At 38.9% G+C, this 8,049-nt stretch overlaps 1 long non-coding RNA gene across 2 annotated transcripts; it reads right to left on the bottom strand.

The window, feature by feature from the left end:
• Positions 1 to 2,133: 2,133 nt before the first annotated feature.
• Positions 2,134 to 7,734, bottom strand: LOC133269870 (uncharacterized). 2 transcript variants are annotated; one of them, XR_009743580.1, is made up of 3 exons: positions 6,583 to 7,734; positions 5,881 to 5,906; positions 2,134 to 2,547 (listed from the first exon to the last, which is right to left on the bottom strand). It is a non-coding gene; the product is annotated as an uncharacterized LOC133269870 (long non-coding RNA). The 2 variants fall into 2 exon arrangements; XR_009743579.1 differs by lacking the exons at positions 5,881 to 5,906; positions 6,583 to 7,734 and adding an exon at positions 2,863 to 3,695.
• Positions 7,735 to 8,049: the final 315 nt, after the last annotated feature.

Raw genomic sequence — 8,049 nt, 5'->3', positions numbered from 1 at the left:
TTCTCACTGACTGGAAAAGCAGAAATATAACCCCCATTTTTAAAAAGGGACAAAAGACCCAGGGAACTACAGGCCAGTCAGTGCCACCTCTTTGCTCAGCAAGATCGTGGAACGGATCCTCCTGAAAACTGTCTGTACTGGGACCAGAGCTGTTTAACATCTTTGTCAATGGCATAGACAGTGGGAATGAGTGCATCTTCAGCAAGTTTGCTGACAACACCAAGCTGTGTGGTGCAGTCAACCATCTGGAGGGAAGGGATGTCATCCAGAGGGGCCTTGAGAGGCTCGAGAGATTGGCAATTGCAAATCTCGTTAAGTTCAACAAGACCAAGTGCAAGGTCCTGCACAGGCAGAAGACAGGCAGAAGGACTTGGGGCTTTTCAGCCTGGAGAAAAGAAGGCTCTGGGGAAACCTTTGAGCAAGCTTCCAGTGCCTAAAGAGGGCCTACAAGAAAGCTGGAAAGGGATTTTTTACAAAGGCATATAGTGACAGGACAAGGAGGAATGGCTTTAAACTGAAAGAGGGCAGATTTAGATTAGATGTTAGGAAGAAATTCTTTACTGAGGGGTTGGGTTTGCCCAAAGAAGCTGTGCCTGCCCCATCCCTGGCAGTGTTCAAGGCCAGTTTGGATGGTGCTTTGAGCAACCTGGTCTAATGGTGGAATGTGTCCCTCTCCATAGCAGAAGGGGTTGGAACTAAATAATCTCTAAGCCCCTTCCAACACAAACCATTCCGTGGTTCTAAGCCCTTTTCCTATAAACAAAAAGAATGTTTTTTTCCAGGATGCCTGAAAGGAAATGAATGAGGATTAAATTCAGGCATGAACAGAATGTGGAACAATCTTGCAAGACTATTTCCCTTATGTATACACTCTAATTCTGGAATAAGAATGCCCTTTTTCTGTTTGATATTAAGTGTGTGGAGAATTAATCCAGAAGAGCTATCATAGTTAATTTGCCCTGGTAGACATACCCCAAACAAAAGAAACTATCTTTTCTTATAAATTGCAGGTAAAGAGAGAAAGAACAGATGCCTTTCCCATATATTATATCATAGAAAAATTAAACTCTCCACTTAATGTAAGTTTATTCCTCTCTAGAACACATCTAGAACAAAAATTCTTTTGTGCATTCATGCTCATACTTCCTTACCTTTGTTTTTAATACAGTACTATAAACGTCACAGTGCATCCTCATATTGCATGGGCTAAGAAATATCTTATGGCCCCAGGAAAATAAATAGAAACTAGTTCTTAAATAAGCATTCCAGCAGATTAACCTACAGGTACACAAGATTTAATTACAAGTTCAATGAATATGTTGGTGGATTAAAAACAAAAACAAAGCAAAATGCCCTTCTCAGATGAACTTTGTCTAGCATCTACAGTACTGTGAACTTAATGTCTAAAATGGCCTGGAATTTCACTAATGGATTTTTGAAAGTTATAATCTATTTTAATATCCCTTTATAGAAACCAAGCAAAACCAGGCTGTTATTACATAGCAGACTTATTCAGATGATGTTCATGTTTCCTGAAATAACTTTTCTTACTTTCCTTGATTTTACAGAAAAGAGGCAAAAGAACTAGATTAAATTTGGGGAGTAAGCTCATTGTTGCGAGGAAACATCCTGGAGGACGAATGAGCTATTGACATTCTCTCCTCAAGCAAGAAGCTGTCCCAGGAGATCCATAAGAAACAAGAAATAACAACAAAGACTGAAAAACAAATTGATGAAACCAGAGATGGCTGCAGACCTGTAAATAGCTTTTCACACCGTCGCAGTTACTGTTTGAATTGAATAGTTTAGATTTGCAAATAGATGGAGAAATCCACTCATTTCTTTTAAAAAATCCTTGTGAAAAACAGATTTCACATTAAATCCAGTTTTAAAATAAATACTAATGCTTACATTTAGTCTGCAAAATCATACCTATTGTAATATTAAGAGGAGTTAAGAGGACGAACTGTGGCAGAATTGGAAGAATTGCTTTTAATACTTCAGCTGGGATTCATTTTTTTCAGTACTCACAAGTTTGGTTTCTAATGTTTTGTATAGGATTAGACTGCAAATCACTCAAGCATGTTAATTAGCTTCTCCTCTAACCTGGTTTACATCAATTCCATGTATCAATACTCTTTGGCTCGGTTTATTAATCACACATCAGTCCTATTTACAACAGTGAAAAGTCTACTTCATTACATAGAGGATCAGCAATGTTAAAGATTATTATACATACAGATGTATTTAAACATAACACCATTATAGCAAATTTGGGAAATCAAAGAGGTAGTAACTACTGAAGCCTTTAACAGACATAAAAATGCAAATATTTCATGAAAAGTGTTTAAAACTGAGCAGTGATTAAACCATATTGGGATTTATCCTTGATGAAATCTGCTGTGACTAGCACCCCTTTAATTCTTTCTTGCCCTCCTCACTGCAGGTTACTGTCGATGTGCAGCTTCGAGTCATAAGCTTCAGCATCACTATGAATATTTCCTTCCTCACAAAGGACGTCCTCACGTAAGAAATTTTCTCAACATCCTAAAATATTACAAAGAAACAATAATTATGGCTAATTATTCACTCTTATTTGTGGTCTACAATTTCAAAAGAGTGAATAGAAGACAGGTGCATAAAATAGGCTTAATGAGAACACCAGAAAATAGTTGCTTTAGCTGTAAATTACTACTTTTACATGCTGTATTTTATTTTTAAAAAGAAATGTGTTGCTCATAAAAGATATAAAATTAGTAGGGCTAGAAACTGAGTTCTTTTATCTCATCCCAGAAAAGGCATAACATACTGGCAGTGGTACCGAAAGCTCGCTAATGACATAATATTAATATTCACTAATACCTGGTGGAGTAAATTAATATTGTTTGGCATTAGCTGTAACAAGCACTGAGTCTCACTGTCTATCTTAAAGACTTTCATTCACCTTCTACATTTAGTGCTTGCTCTCATGGTCCAAACTGCATCATTTCTACCACTATGATTATTTTTCCCTCCCTAACCGAGCAACTCTTTCTTGGTCTTGTCTTTCCTTTTGGTCTTATCTTCTAAGCAGGAACACCAGCCTCTTCTGCTTTTTCCTTCCAAGGAAAGCCTTCATTCAAGATTGCATTTCTGCCTTCCTCCTGGATCAAGCAGGGGGTCCTTTCCTTCATAATATGCAATTGTCCTTCCTATTCTGTGGCCCCTGTAAATAACAGACTTTTTCTCAAGGCTCTCACCTTCAGGCTGTTCTTCTTTTACCTAGCAAGGGACAAAGCCTTCAGACAACAATCCAATGCCTTCCTCTCCTCGCTGGCACTAAGCATAAGCCACTAATGTAGAGGGAAGCGATTTCCCTCTGTCTCCTGGCTTTGTTATGCCTCATTTTGCAGGGTGACTCTGACTGTCAGCTAGATGCTAGATCAGAAAACATGAGATGAGAGTCAGCAGCTGAAAGCAAAAATGCTTTAACCTGTGTTGAGAGGCTTGCCTTTTAGCTGCAGATAATTCCTCCTTGCTTTCCTCATTCTCTTGTTTGAGCACTTCTGCAGCCGCAGGTCAGATCTGTAGATGCAAAAACCTGACCTTTGTCATTGAGCAAAGGCCTGAGACAAAAGAATTCTCCTGCATTCTGAGGACAAAAATGCGTTTTGATCATGATTAATCTGAGCCAGGCTCAAAAATGCTTTCCAAAAGGCAGAAGACTTACATTTTATCAGCTATATTGAAACTCTCATATCTTTTTTTTTTTTTTTTTTTTTTTTGCTTACATAGTTAATAATAAGATTAACTTTCCTTTTAGGGGAATGTGTTAACATCTCCTGAAATCATTGTGAAATGATTGCATAGCTGAGTGCCTACTTGGTTGGCCAGAGGTCCTAGGAATACCCCCTGCTCTACAACAAGGATGAAGGATCCGAAGATGTAGGAAACACTGTCTGAAATTCCTTGGCTTATGTCCTGGGTTTGGCCTGGACGACACAATAGTCCTTGATTACAAAGCAGCAATGAATTACTAGGAAAATTATGATGATTGCAGCCTGGTTTAGGACCTCCAGATGTGGCCCACGCACTCCTGGTTACCTGATGTGGCTGCAAGTCTTCCCCATTAGTGCTGATGACAGATTATCATTAAAGCTTCCTGTGTTTTGTGTAGTTATTTATAAGTACATGTGTGTGTGTATTTTCCCTAAGTTAGATTATCTCTCGGAACAGTAAACACCTGATGTTTAGTTTTCTTACAATGCTCTCTTCTATCGTCAGTCACATAATACCTTTGAATTTCATTAGGTAACCAGTTAGATTTAGGATTCACTTTTCTCCATCTCCCATACCAATTTAGCTTTGTTTCGTCAACATTTCCATCCCTCATAACTATAGGCAACCTTCCTTAAATGTTAATACATAATTGAAATTTCTCGTGTCTTCTAAATTATAGTCTGGATATTTAATTGCTCCTAGATTTTAAAGGGTCTGCCTTCAACATTCAATATTTGATAGATCCCAGAAGTCTTGTTGCTGGTAGCAGTAACTGCCTCTTGGCCTTGTATACACTCAGGCTGAAATAATATCTAATTGTTTTTTTCCTTTAACTAACTTTGATTGAGGAGAAAGTCTGCAGCATAGTTTGGAAAACAATTTCCTATCCTAATTTCTTATAGCCAGCCTCTTCAATCTTACAGATTACTGGTTTACCAATAGTTTGAATGAGCAACAAATAAGGAAGACAGAAATGAATACTATGTTTTCAGCTGTTTCCTAGATTAATCTGGAAAAAAAGTATAATGTCAATATGTTTTGAAGTGGTCGTATGAGACTATCCAAAACAGATCCTGGAGGATAAAAAACAATATTTAGGTGCAAGTACTGATAACATTCCAGCAACGCTATCTTACCTCAGGTACCATATAGCTGTGCTGGACCTCTAACAGACTCCTTTCCATAATAATTGTTACTAAGCACAGTTTCCCTTGCAAAAGCATCATTTCAAGATGCATTTTTCAAATGTCACTGTCACATGCTCCTGGTTTTTAATATCAGCTGTCACAGAAATCTGTCCTGTCCTGAAGGTTTCTGCTCACCTGGAAAAAAGATATCAGCGTGCTCCAGAGGACCCCTCAATGCATATGTAAATACCTGGAGCGGTATATCAGGATCTCAGCCCAAGGGCCATCGCGTTTGTGCAGGTCAGTGGGGTCCTCAGCTGCCCCACAGAAGGGTGTGCCAGCTTCTCCAAAGGCTGCTGAGGTGCAGCAAGTCAGGGCCTCATTATTTGAACATCTTCTTTCAAGGCATTGTATTGTGCTGCCTGATTTATTTCACTGTGTTAACGACATTCTTCTTTTATTCTATTTTTAGTACAGATGGGATCAGGAGAGTTTCCTACAAGGAAGGATAAAGGTAGTAGGTACAATAAAAATTAATTCTAAATGTTGTATGATACTCACTAATCTGCCCTTCTGTATGTTGTGACCTATTAAATGTCACTCTAGCTTTACATATATCACAGAAAGCCATGCTGTGAGTCACAGAAGGAAAAGACTGAGATCTCCTGGCTACCCAAGACTGACAAGAACTAGATTCAGTCCCAAGTGGGAATCCAGTCCCAGGCTGGAAATGGGGTTCCTCTGCTCCTCCAGCCTTCTTAAAATAATACTTCCCAAACTTGACGTGACCATCACAGCCACTCAGACAAGCGGGCAGGAGTCCAGACAGAGGCTGCGTGCCCTGCAAAGGAGCAGCCCCTCCGTTCGTGTTCTGCCTCCAGTGCAGAAGGGTGAATAACAAGCCATGCTTCACTGCAAGAGCACAGCAGAAACCAAAGAACAAAAATGTTTAAAGAAATCAAATACAGCCCAAGAGGAAAATGTCCTTATTTACCTTGCAGGTGAGCATCTGAATCCAAGCTTTTCAGAAAGATTTCTGCCTGCATTCAAGCACCAGTGCCCCAAAAGGAGAGGGGAAACAAAAGGTCATGCAATCACAAGTCCCAAGGCCAGGAATAAATACCCTAACCCACCTCTGTTCTTTCATAAAAAAGTCAACCAAGGATTTTAAAATTTGGTATTTTATCAGATGATCAATTTTAAAAAGAAGCTTGAGGTAGGGGTAGTCATGTGCAGGAAAAAAAAAGAATTAATTTATTTATTTCCCCTCCATGTGCCACTCAGGAGTTGTTTCAAATAGGATTATTTTGTCATTCAAGTTTCAAGGTTAAGATTTGCCTCTATTTATGACTGCAACTGTAAAATCCTTCAAACCAGTAAACTATCACAGTAATTCCAGAAACAAAGGATGCATAATGAAAAAACTGAACTGAGAATTGAGAATCCTGTGGGCCACGAGGAGTGGAATATATTAACATTCACCTCTAAATAATTTCCTTGGTTGCTTATATATTAAAATATAATAATAAAAAAAAATCCTTGAAGCATCTATGAGGTTGCATGTTGGTATCCTTTTGAGAAACACAAATTACTCTTTTTTTTCTTCTCTGCAAGGGTTTGCAGCAGAACAAAGGCCCAGTAAATAGTGATGAATGGCTCTTCCTTCTCACTGGGGGAGCAGCTTTGGAGAGCCCACATGCTAATCGTGCCCTTACCTGGCTGAAAGATAAATCGCGGGGTGAAATTCTCTGACTTTCAGCCCTACCAGCCTCCTCTGGCTGAATGAGCTACTTCTGCTCACATGTGAGTTGTTAAAGCATTTTGTTTTCCTCTTTCATTTTTTGCCTTTGAAGAGGAAGTAAATTACAACTACCCATGCCTATTATTAAGACCTGAAGAGAAAATGTTTAAATTAAAGATTGTACAAACATTCAAGCAGCAGTGTAATAAGCTTCATTTGGAAGGCAATGTAGCAAGTTCTGTATTTTTTATTTGGTTCATTACTTAAAACTAAATAACAATTGCTAGTTTTATTGCTGCCATTTAACAATGCTGGGATTTTCTCTGTTGGTGTTGAAATGTAGTATGATTTCAATTTTTTCCTCCCTGACATTTTACTCTACTAGTTTAATATTGATTAGCAAATGCGTATTGTAATCTCTGTTTTCTGCAAGCTGTAGCAAAGCAAGAAAGCACCAAAAAAAAAACCAACCCTCTGGAGAAAGACTAACCACACTGTTCTTTATTGTAAAATAAGGCTTACATCTTGAGACTACTATATCCCTCTGACTTTATTTCACTTGTTACCTTGAGTGAATTACTTAATGATGGGAGGCAAACCTTAGCTTAAAGGTAATGTAGTGATTAAATAGTTAGACCAAGATTCTAGCAAACTGCTCTTATTATTTCTGAAAAGGAACTATAAAAGGAAGTGCCATCTTCCAAAGCTGCTATTTTGAATTATGTTAGAAACAGTTCAGAGTAAAGGACCAATTTTATCATCCGCCCATTTGTCTTGTCTATACATTTCTCTCTGTTTACTTCTCAAAAGCTCATGTCAGTCTAGTCCTCATAAAGAAAATAACATTTGCTCATGCAGAAGTATTTTTTGCATCAAACACTTGCCAGTCTCAACCATTTAAACAGAGACACTGGCAAAGACGCAGCATTACTTAAGTTTGGGTTATGAAATGGAGTGCCACGAAGAGCTGCCTGGAATAGCCCCTTTTCCATACAAGATGCTGCAAGGACAGTTTGTGCCTGCAGTGACTCCCTGAGACCTCCAGAGTCAGCAGCAGTTTTATTACTTTCATGAATGCTGCAGACAGAAAAGTGAAATTTCAGCACATGCCAAAGTAGGGAGCGGACTGGCACAGAAGAAAATATTATGGATCTCTTTATTGCCTTTCTGTTGTCTGGGACTGTGGGCAAGACACTAGGAGAAGCTGCTGGATGTTTGGGAGCAGCACCCAGCAGGAGAGCTGGGTTGTCAGATAGTGCCAGGAGGCACGGACTGAGTGCCCAGAAGTAGCACCCACTTAACGTAAATTACTCAGCAGAAAGGAGATGGCTCTGTTGAGGTAGTCTGTTTGGAAGTCAGAATTGCTGAAATCTTGCAACTTTGGGCAAATATTCTAGGAGGTTTGTGGAGTATTTCTTCCCA

The sequence above is a fragment of the Pezoporus flaviventris genome, unplaced genomic scaffold, assembly GCF_033815535.1.
Source record: "Pezoporus flaviventris isolate CSIRO_AGI_PZ_B2104156 unplaced genomic scaffold, CSIRO_AGI_Pfla_v1 ptg000016l, whole genome shotgun sequence".
NCBI lineage: Eukaryota > Metazoa > Chordata > Aves > Psittaciformes > Psittacidae > Pezoporus > Pezoporus flaviventris.
The sequence above is the reverse complement of the archived record's forward strand: the minus strand, read 5'-3'. Positions and strand labels throughout refer to the sequence as shown.